General features: G+C 42.8%; 1 pseudogene; it reads left to right on the top strand.

The window, feature by feature from the left end:
* The first annotated feature begins 238 nt into the window (after positions 1 to 238).
* Positions 239 to 11624, top strand: part of LOC142439923 (alpha-soluble NSF attachment protein pseudogene) — a 71449-nt pseudogene continuing 60063 nt past the window's right edge.

Genomic DNA, 11624 nt, shown 5'->3' with positions numbered 1-11624 from the left:
CCAGAGCGGCTTTGCCCTCCCTGGTGCGCTGCGGAGGATTTCCAGCAGCTGGTGGCTCCGAGCTCTGAGCCTGCCGTGACACATTCCACCCAGGATGGAGGGTAGGCACCATTGCCGCTGTTTCCCACCAGAGGCGCCCCGCTGTCTGAACCTGCTCGGAACATGACTCTGAGGAGCCTGCTCCGCTCACAGGGCCTGATACTTAAGCGATAAATGCCCGCCTGCTAGGGAGCCTAGGATGTGGCTTTGTGGTCTCCACCTGAGCCGCCTGGATGCTCCTGCCGATTCTCACCACTGCAGGGCCCTGTGGGGTCCCCAGCGCCAGCCTCTAAGCCTGCCCCAGGCCTTCCCAGCTGGAAAAGGAGGCGGTGCTGCGGCCTTTGCCTCTCTCAGCACCCCTTAAAGACCCAACCTCTTTCAGCCAATGCAGGAGGCCCGTTCTTGTGGGGATGCTCCCTCCTGAGTAGCCCCTTTCTCCACAGGCTCAACTCTACAGGCCTGCAGGGACCTGGGAGTGCTTGCTGATTAGAAGAGCATTTTCCCTCCACATATCCCAGCACCACGTCCCATGGCAGTGAGGCCTCTCCCACCTCCACCTTCTATTAGGTATCACTAAAATTTGGAGGGAAAAGAAGGGGTGGAATTTATATATATATAATATATAAATATATATATCTTTTATCATGTGCTGGTTTTTCTCTTTTCTTTCTTTTACTTTATGCATTTTCTTTTCTCATGTCTTTCTTCCTCCTTTTTAATTATTACTAGTACTTCCCTTCTGCCCCCTTTCTATAGGTTTTCCTTCTATCTCGTTTTTTCTCCTTCCACTTCCACTTTATCATCTTCTCTCCTCTTTTATAGCTTCTCCTTTTTCCTCTCTCCATTGATTTCCTCCCCAAATTTTGTTAAACATATATATTTTTGGTCCTGAAGGTATCATCCACCCTGGATTCCCTGTACCTCCAGCCCTCATATGTACCAGTGTACAGCCTCTGTCCTATCCAGGCCTGCAAGGTAGAATTCGGATCATGGTAGTTGGGGGAAGGAAGCATCTAGGACCTGGGGGAAAGCTGTGTTCTTCATCGGTACTACCTCGCGCCCTAATTAACCCATCTCCTCTCCTAAACGCCTCTATGAGGGGATCTCCATTGGCCGACACTTGGGCCTTGGGTCTCCACTCTGCACTTCCCCCTTCATTTAATATGGTATATATATACATATACATATACACATATATACACATACATACACACACTTATATCGTTGTTGTTTTTTTTGCATGATGCCTTATACCTGGTCCCTTGGGCACCTCGTGATCGCACTGGCCGGTGTGCTTCTTCCATGTGGGCTTTTTTGCTTCTGAGCTAGATGGCCGCTTGTTCACCTTCAAGCCTTTAAGACCCCAGACACTATCTCTTTTGATAGCCGGGCACCATCAGCTTTCTTCACCACATTTGCTTATGCACCCATTTGTCTTCAGCGATCCTATCATGGAGGTGTGCAGTCAATGATATGATTTTTTGTTCTTTGATGCCTGGTAACTGATCCCTTCGGGACCACTTGATCACACAGGCTGGTGTGTTCTTCCATGTGGACTTTGTTGCTTCAGAGCTAGATGGCCGCTTGTTTATCTTCAAGCCTTTAAGACCCCAGTCACTATCTCTTTTGATAGCCGGGCACCATCAGCTTTCTTCACCACATTTACTTGTTCACCCACTTTGGCTCCAGCCGTTGTGTCGGGAGAGTGAGCATCATAGAGTTCCAATTTAATAAAAGAAGGTATTCATGCATTGAGGGAGTGTTTGAGTGAGGCCCAAGGTCCTTCCGCCACCTTAATACTTGACCTATAAATATAGACACATAGATCTATTTCCCCATCCTCCTATATATATTTGCATGTACATGTCTTTGTCTAGACCTCCATGAATGCCCTTTGACTCCTAGCTCTTTCCTCCATCTCCCTTGACTTTCCTCCTGCCCTACTACCATGCTTCATCGCCACCTGGGCTAGAGTATACCTCTTCTCTAAGCAACCTTACCCTTGATCATTTCCCACCAGGCCTGCCACTCCCCCTTCTCTACCATTTGGTGAGAGGGACGATGCTGGGAGAGTGGAGGGTGAGTGGGTTGGAAAGGGGGAACTGATTACAAGGATCCACATGTGACCTCTTCCCTGGGAGAGGGACAGCAGAGAAGGGGGGAAGGGAGACTCCGGATAGGGCAAGATATGACAAAATAACGAGGTATAAATTTCCAAGGGCACATGAGGGAGGGGGGAAAGGGGAGGGAGGGGAAAAAAAAAAGAGGACCTGATGCAAGGGGCTTAAGTGGAGAGCAAATGCCTTGAGAATGATTGGGGCAAGGAATGTATGGATGTGCTTTATACAATTGATGTATGTATATGTATGGATGGTGATAAGAGTTGTATGAGTCCCTAATAAAATGTAAAAAAAGAAAAGAGGAGAAAAAAATGATTAGGGCAAAGACTGTACAGATGTGCTTTATGCAATTGATGTATGTATATGTATGAACTGTGATAAGAATTGTATGAGCCCCTAATAAATTGTTAAAAGTAATTAAAAAAACATATATTTTTATTTTTTAACCTTTTAAATTCTTTTTTTCATTACTAAAAAAAAGGGGGGGGCTGCTGAGGGTTACCCTGTCAAACCAGGTCAAAGCAGCCATGGGGCACTCACTGAGGCTCCAGCCTCCACTCGAGTCGCCAAAACATCTCACCACTGTGGGTCGCTAAGCCTTGGGGGAACTCTGTCTACACAGCAGAGTTCCTTATAGTAAGTCATAGGCAGTCACATAAAAGAATCCTTAACAGTAACACAAATAAGGTTCTCCTGGACCTCCAGAAACATGGGGCCTATGAAAGGATCGAGGAGAAATCAACAGACCACATCGCTCCCAACAACAACAAAAAAAAGAACAAAAAACAGAAAGATAAAACATGGTAGCAGAGATAACTTCTCTCATAGAAGAAGCAGATACAGATCTGCCACAGAAGGAAATCTTCAGAAGTCTGCTTACAGTAATACAGGAGCTGAGGAAAGCAACCCAGAATAAGGATGCAACGATAGAGGAGATGAAGTCCACAACAGGGGGGATGAAGTCCACCCACCAAAGAGAATACAGCAGCTAACAGAGGAGGTAGCAGAAGCCACACACAAGGTCACAGAGTTTATGATTAGGCTTGAGGAGACATAGAACCGTATCAGCGAACTCATAGACACTCAATCAGACCTAAGCAAGCGAGAAAGACAGTCAGATAGGAAAATTAAAGAAAAAGAAGACAGCCTGAGATCAATGACAGATACCATGAAGAGGAGGAGAGAATGGAGCAACATCTTTCAAACGCTGAAAGAAAAAATGCCTCCCCCAGAATCCTGTTCCCTGCCAAGTTATATATTAAGATAGATGGTGAGATAAGGGTCTTCCAAGACAAGGAAAGACACAAATAATGTGCTGCAAGACACCCAACACTGCAGAACATACTGGCTGACTCACTATGGCCAGAGGATCAACCTCCACCAAGAAGAAACAGCAGACCACCATATTGCCAATCTCCATCTAGAAGCCAACATGCCAGCAACAATTACCAGGACAACAGGGTTTCAGATGGAAAAGAAGATAAGATAGAATTTCTCCACTCAAACACACACACTGATATGAAGTGAGATAGGAAAACAACCAAAACACAAAACAGGGTATGACAATTGTGAATCCACAGAAAGTGATAATAACTCTAACTTCCAATGGACTCAATTAGTACATTAAAAGAAAAAGGCTTGAGGACTGGCTCAGAAAACATAATCTATCAATCTGTTACCTGAAAGAGGCACATCTTAAGCATACAGACAAGAATGTGCTAAGAATAAAGGGTTGGCAGAAAGTTTACCAATCAAATTGTAACTCAAAAAAGGCAACGTGGCTATCGTAATCTCCAACAAAATGGACCTCAACATCAAAACCATAAAAAGAGAAAAAGAGGGACACTACATAATGCTCAAAGGTTCAGTAAACAAAGAAGCAATTAGCATATTGAATATTTATGCCCCTAATATTGGTGCGGTGAATTTTGTCAAAATATTTAAAACATGAAAAACAAAATCACAGACTCAACAATCACAGTAGATGATTTTAACACTCCACTATCGGAGAAAGATCACTGGGAAAGAAACTCAGCAAAGAGGCCATCAAGCTAAACAATGTAATTAGGCAACAGTGCCTGATAGACATTTATTGAACATTCCATTGAAATGCAAAGGATTTCACATTCTTCTCAAGCCCACATGGATATTTCTCAAGAATAGACACATGCTGGGACACCAGTCTAGCCTGAGTAAATTCAAACACATAGATATTAACCAGACATCTTTCTCAGATCACCGTGCCATAAAGCTTAATAAGAGAATGTCCAGAAAACAAGAACAACCAATTGGAGAATGAACAAAGATCTCCTGTGACATGAAAGGGTACAGGCCCAGATTAGACAGGATTTTAGGAAGTATTTAGTAACTAACTAGAATGAGAATACAATGTAACAAAACTTATGGGACACTGTAAAGGCAGTTATCAGAGGTAGCTTGATATTATTAAATGCATATATGAAAAAGAAGAGAGGTGTATGACAGATACATTAACACAAAACCTCTAACAACTAGAACAGAGGCAGCAGAATAACCTCTCCAATAGCAAGAGAAAAGAAATAATAAAAATCAGGGTGGAGTTAATCCAGTGGGAAGACAAAAGAACAATGCAAAAGATAAATGCAGCTAAAAGCTGGTTCTACAAAAGAATTAATGAAATTGACAGTCCTCTGGCAAAGCTTACCAAGGATAGAAAGGAGCACATATCAATAGCCAGAATTAGGGATGAATCAGGAGCAATAACAACAGATCTCAATGAGATTGAAAGGATAATCAAAACGTACTATGAAGGTCTGCATTCGAATGAAATCAGACACATGGAAGACATGGATAAATATTTGAGAAAACAGTCTTTCCCTATCCCTAGATTATCTTAGACAGAGATCAAGAACCTCAACAAACCCATATCAAAAGAAGAAATAGAGAGGGTCATCAAAAACCTACCAAGTAAAAAGCCCCAGGGCCAGATGGCTTCACAACAGAATTATAACAAGCATTCAGGGAAGAGTTGACACTTATCCTCCACAAAGTATTCCATAACATAGAAGAGGATGGCAAATTTCGAAACTCATTTAAGAAGCCAGCATTACTTTGATACCCAAACAGGGCAAAGACCCCCACAGGTATATAGAATTAAATAATTATTTCTCTAATGAATAGATGCAGAAGTCCTTAACAATATATTGGCCAATAGAACACAAAAGTATATAAACCATATCATCCACCATAACAAGGTAAGATTCATCCCAGGGATGCAGGAATAGTTTAACATCTGAAAATCCATCAATAATATACATGGCATCAACAAGAAAAATGATAAAAACCAAATGATAATATCCATAGATGCAGAAAAAGCATTTGACAACATACAACACCCATTCCTAATCAACACCATTCCTAATCAATCATGAATATTGGAAGGTAAGTTCCTCAAGGTGATACAAGCTATCTATGAAAGACCAATGGCCAACATCACAGTTAACGGAGAAAAGACAGAAACAATCCCACTGAAAAAGGGTACAAGACAAGGATGCTCCCTGTCCCCACTTCTATTCAATATCGTTTTGAAGGTTCTGGCTAACAACATAAGACAGCGGAAGGACATTAAAGGGATCCAAATGGGAGAAGAGGAGGTGAAACTATCACTATTTGCAGACGACATGATCCTGTACATTGAAAACCCCAAAAGCTCCACAGCTGGGGTACTTACAGCGATAAAGGAATATGGAAGAGTGGCAGGAGACAAGATCAATAAACAAATCGATAGGTTTTCTATACACATCGTGCACAATCATGGAAGAGGGGTTTAAGAAGGAAGTGCCCTTCACAGTATCTAAGAGCAAACTGAAATACCTAGGAATATATTTCACAAAAAATACTAAACACCTATATAAGGTAAACTATAAGACCCTACTACAGGAAACCAGAAGCAACCTCCACAAATGGAAGAATATCCCCTGCTTGTGGTGGAAGGCTTATCATAGTAAAGATGACAATCCTACCTAAAGCACTTTATAAGTTCAATGCTCTACCAATTCAAATACCATCAACCTTCTTCAAAGAATTGGAAAAACTGACCACCAATTTCCTATGGAGAGGGAAGAAACCCAGGATTAGCAGAAAACTCCTCAAAAAGGACACAGTTGGAGGACTCGCCTCACCAGATTTTAGTGCCTATTTCACAGCTACAGTGGTCAAAAAAATGTGGTACTGGCACAACGACAGACACTCAGACCAGTGGAAAAGAATAGAAAGGCCAAGAATAAAACCATCAGCATATAGACAACTGATCTTCAACAAGGGTCCCAAAACCATCAAGTGGGAAGTGGATGCCCTTTTTAACAAGTGGGGCTGGAAACAATGGATATCCACATATAGAAAGATGAAACAAGACATTTACCTCACCCCATGCACAAGAATAAACTCAAGGTGGATCAAAGACCTAGAAGATAAACCCCAAACCATCAGGACCATCAAGGAGGGAATTGGGACTTACCTCAGAGCACTGGCCCTGGGAACTCATAGGCTCACTGCAATAGGGAAGGGTACACACACAGGTGAACTGGAAATGACAAATGGGATTTAATAAGAACAGAGCACCTGTGCACCTCGAAAGACTTCACCAGGAGGGTGACAAGACAACCCACAGACTAGGAGAGAATTTTTAGTAATGACACATCGGACAAGGGGCTCATTACTAAAATCTACAACACCAATCATGACCTGCAAAAGAGGAAAACAGTTAACCCCCTAAGGACCGGGCCAAAAGAACTGAAAAAAAAATTTCAGTAGGGAGGAGACCCATATGGCCAATAAGCATATGAGAAAGTATTCCAGGTCATTAGCCATAAGAGAAATGCAAATCAAAACAACCATAAGATACCACATAACCCCCCTGAGGCTAGCCCAAATCAGTAAATCAGAGAGCAACAAGTGTTGGAGGGGCTGTGGTGAAGTAGGTCGTGTGGATTTGGACAGCCACTGTGGAAAGCAATCTGGAGATACTTAAAGAAAATGGAAATTGATCTATCTTATGGCCCAGCCATCCCTCAACTAGGCATATACCTGTTGGAAGCAACAAATAAAACACGACCAGTCATATGCGCTCCATGTTTATTGCGGTACAATTCACAATTACAAAGACTTGAAAACAGCCTAAGTTTCCATCGATTGATGAGTGGATTAGTAAACTGTGGCACATACCCACAATGGAGTACTATGCAGCACTGAAAAGCATGGACGAACACATGAAACACGTTATTTCGTGGGAAGAGCTGGAAGGAATCATGTTAAGTGAGGTAAGCCAACTTCAAAAAGACAGGTATAACATGAGTCCCCTAAGGTAAGTACAATCAGCATGCCAGGAATAGAAGAATAAACACCTATCTCAGAATAAACAGGTGGAAGCATAGATAGTTGGAGGGAGGGCAGGCCACACCCAGGGAGGTACATGAGGGTCCAACATAAAGATTTGGAAGGGGGCAGGTGTGGGAGAAGCAGGGTGGGGAGAAACCAAGTGGATGGCACAGGGGGGAACAGGGCACTAACCCACCCAGGGAAGAGTATTGGTTGTGTCCCCACAGAACTGGAACACGCATACAGATCCCACCATGATATGCCAAATCAGGAGGGTACCGTAAAGCACGGAGAAATCCACAAAGAGACTGGACCATACGCTGGCCCTAACCAGGATTAGCGCCATCATTAAGAGTACCACAGAAAATGAAAATAAATCATCTGGTGCAGGAAAGGAACTGACCTACCAAACCACACTCAGAAGGAAGCTGAAGCAAAGGAAGGAGGAGAATGTAGCAGAGCACACCTGGTCCTACCAAGCTCAGAGGACCATAGCCTGGCTTGGAGGTCCCAATGTACAGAAAGGATCATATAGCCGGCCCCAAGGTGAGATGCAACATGCTGCACTGACCCATGGCCCTACTGAGAACAGCACCATAGACACAGTGGGGGATATGTGACTGAGCTGACCCCACCACACTGAAGCAAAACATTGGGGACATGCAATGGAGCAGCGGGGGAAGCAGAGCAAGGAGGTCCCAAGTGAGTATACAGGATGGATTTTGGGGCCAGGACGTGGCACCCCATCAGACTCATCTGGAAAACACTCCTAAAGGTCAACAAAAAGACCTTGAACTACTAACAGTTTTTTTCTTTCTCTTTTTTTCTGTCTTTTTTTTCTATCTTCTTTTAAATTTTGTGTGTCAGTGGCTTTTTTGTTTGTTAGCTTGTCCGTGTTGCTGCCATCATCGCCATGTTCTTATGTGCCACTTTGGTGCTGTCAAAGCCATCCCCAATTTTATGCACATATTCATATATCTGCAGGTCCACCTAGATAAGATAGGCTGGACAAACAATGTGAGAAGAAAATAACGGGACCAACGGTCCTGGAGGGACAAGAGAGTGTGGGAGGTAGGGGAAGGGAGGAGGTGTTGGCCAACCCAGGGACAAGGGAACGAGTGGTTCAAAACCAGTGGAGGGAGAGGATGGGAAGACTAGTACAGAGTGACCAAGGGCAAGGTAACTGAGAGGAATTACTGAAACCAGAATGAAGGCTGAACATGATAGTGGGACAGGAGGAGAGCGTAAGGAAATAGAGGAAAGAAGTAGGAGTCAAAAGGCATACATAAATGCCTAAACACAGACATGTACATATGTACATATATTTATGATTATGGCGGAAACAGACCTATGTGCTTGTATTTATCAGTTCAGTAGTAGGGTAGCAGGTGGACATTGCGCCTCCTCACGTGCATTCCTTCAATACAAGAGCACCTTGCTCAGTTAAATGGTCATTTCATGATACCCACCTTCCCGACATTATCGCTGAAGACAGATGTGTCCATAGCAAACATGGTGAAGAAAGCTGATGGTGACCGGCTATCAAAAGATATAGTGTCTGGGGTCTTAAAAAGGCTTAAAGGCAAACAAGTGGCCATCTAGCTCAGAAGCAACAAAGCCCACACAGAAGAAGCACACAAGCCTGTGTGAACACGAGATGTTGAAGGGGTCAGGTAGCAGACACCAAAGAACAAAAATCATCATTGTGTGATCACCTTCCCTACATAAACACTGAAGACGAATGTGTGCATAAGTAAGTGTGGTCAAGAAGGCTGATGGTGCTTGGCTATTGAGAGATATAGTGTCTGGGGTCTTAAAGGCTTGAAAGTAAATAAGCAGCCATCAACCTAGAAGCAACGAAGCACTCATGGAAGCAGCACACCAGCATGTGTGATCATGAAGGACTGAGGGGACTAGGTTTCAAGCACCAAAGTTGGGGGGGCATCATATCATCGTGAATGAGGGGAGCACATGATGGGGACCCAGTGCCCATCTGTAGACAACTGGACATCCCTTGCCGAGGGGTAGTGGGGAGGAGATGAGTCGCTCAGGGTTCAGTGTAGCAATAATGAAACTCACAACCTTCCTCTAGTTCTTAAATGCTTCTTCCACTAACTATCATGATCCCAATTTTACTTTTCTAGTTTGCAAACCTGGTTAGACCAGAGGATACACAGCGGTACAGATGGGAACTGGAAACACAGGGAATCTAGGACAGATGAACCCCTCAGAACCAATGGTGAGAGTGGCGATACCAGGAGGGAAGGGGGGATAGAACCGGGGAACAGATCACAAGGATCTACATATAACCTCCTCTCTGGGGGAAGGGCAACAGAAAAGTGGTGAGGGAGATGCCGGGCAGTGTAAGATATGATAAAATAATAATTTATAAATTATTAAGGGTTCATGAGGGAGGGGGGAGTAGGGAGGGTGAGGGAAAAAAAATGAAAATGAGGAGCTGATTGCAGGAACCCAAGCAGAAAGCGAATTTTGAGAATGACGAGGGCAACGAATGTATAAGTGTGTTTGCACAATTGATGTATGTATGGATTGTGATGAGTTGTATGAGCCCCAGTAAAATGATTTTTTTTTAACCTCGTTAGACCTGAATCTGTTCATTTATATAATTGTTTGTTCAATGAAAGAAATTCATGATAGACAAATCCTTCAGAAATAATAATGGAAGAAATGATTTCCTGAGGGTGTGGGAAGAGAGGTGGGGGAAGAGGGAACCAATAGCAATGATGACTATGTAACCTCACTCGTGGAGCGATGAATAACAGAATGGCCAATGAACAGATACGTTGGATGGGGTAAGATATGGCAATATTATTAATAATATATAATATTAAGGATTCCTGGGGTGGTTGGGGAGGGGGAGGCAGTAATGGGGAACTGTTATCAAAGAGTTCAGGAAGAAAGATAATGGTTTGAAAATGATGGTGGCAGAAATTGTACAATTATGCTTGATCTAATGGAAAATTATGCCCTTTCGTAATATCTGTAAGAGCTCCCAAGAAAATGATTTAAAAAATAAAAGAGTGTTGCTACATTGGGGTGATGGCAATCAATTACATGAAACAAAATTCTTATGGTTTGCTGAATGTGAAACCAATCTGCTCTGTAAATCTTCACTCAATTCACAATAAGATGTTAAAAGGAAAAATACTGTATTTTCCAATGAACTTTTTGATGCCTCCTTGCTTTGGTTAATAATTATCACGAGTGCCTTAGTTATCTGTCATTCACTGCCCTCTAGTCAATTCAGACTCATAGTGATTCTACAGGACAGGGTAGAACTTCTCGTGTGGGTTTTTGAGATGGCAACTCTTTGCTGTTGTTCTTAAGTGCTATCAAGTTGCTTCTACCTATAGTGACCTTATATGCACAGCATAAGGAACCACTACCCAGTCTTGTGCCTGCCTCACAATTATTCTATGCTTGGGCCCATTGTTGCAGCCATTGTGCCAATCCATATTCTTCAGGACCTTCCCCTTTTATGCTGCTGGTTTGGAAATGTTGATCTTGAGGCTAGTAACTCAATGGGTTATTGCTACACCAACAGGGCACTTATAAGTAGGTATTTGCAACAAACATTTTTTTTCACACTTTAGGAGGTGAGAATTTCAAATTCAGGATGCAGGCTTTAAGGGAAAGCTTTCTCTGCCTGTTGGCTCTGGAGAAATTTTGTTGTCTCACCTGAATTTCTGTTCCTTTCTTTTGGCTTGGCTTGTGTCCTGGCTCAACTTTGCTTACTATCTTATTTGCTTATAATTTCTTTTATTTAACATTCCTATATGAATCCTGCCTTATTAACATAACAAAGACAACCTATTCCCCAATAGGATGTAAGCAAAGACATAAGCCTTAGAATATATAGCACATGGTTATGAAGCACAGAATTCAATCATTATACCCAGTTTAGCACAAAACATAATGTTCAAAAATCATATCATTGTAAATGAGGGTGAGTACAGCGTGATGATTCAAAGCTCATTGGTAGGCAACTGGACACTCCCTTACTGAAGGGTCGTGGGGAGGAGATGAGCCAGTCAGGGTGCAGGGTAGCAAGGATGAAATATATAACTTTGCTCTAGTTCTTAAATGCTT

Source organism: Tenrec ecaudatus, chromosome 2 (assembly GCF_050624435.1).
Source record: "Tenrec ecaudatus isolate mTenEca1 chromosome 2, mTenEca1.hap1, whole genome shotgun sequence".
NCBI lineage: Eukaryota > Metazoa > Chordata > Mammalia > Afrosoricida > Tenrecidae > Tenrec > Tenrec ecaudatus.
The sequence above is the reverse complement of the archived record's forward strand: the minus strand, read 5'-3'. Positions and strand labels throughout refer to the sequence as shown.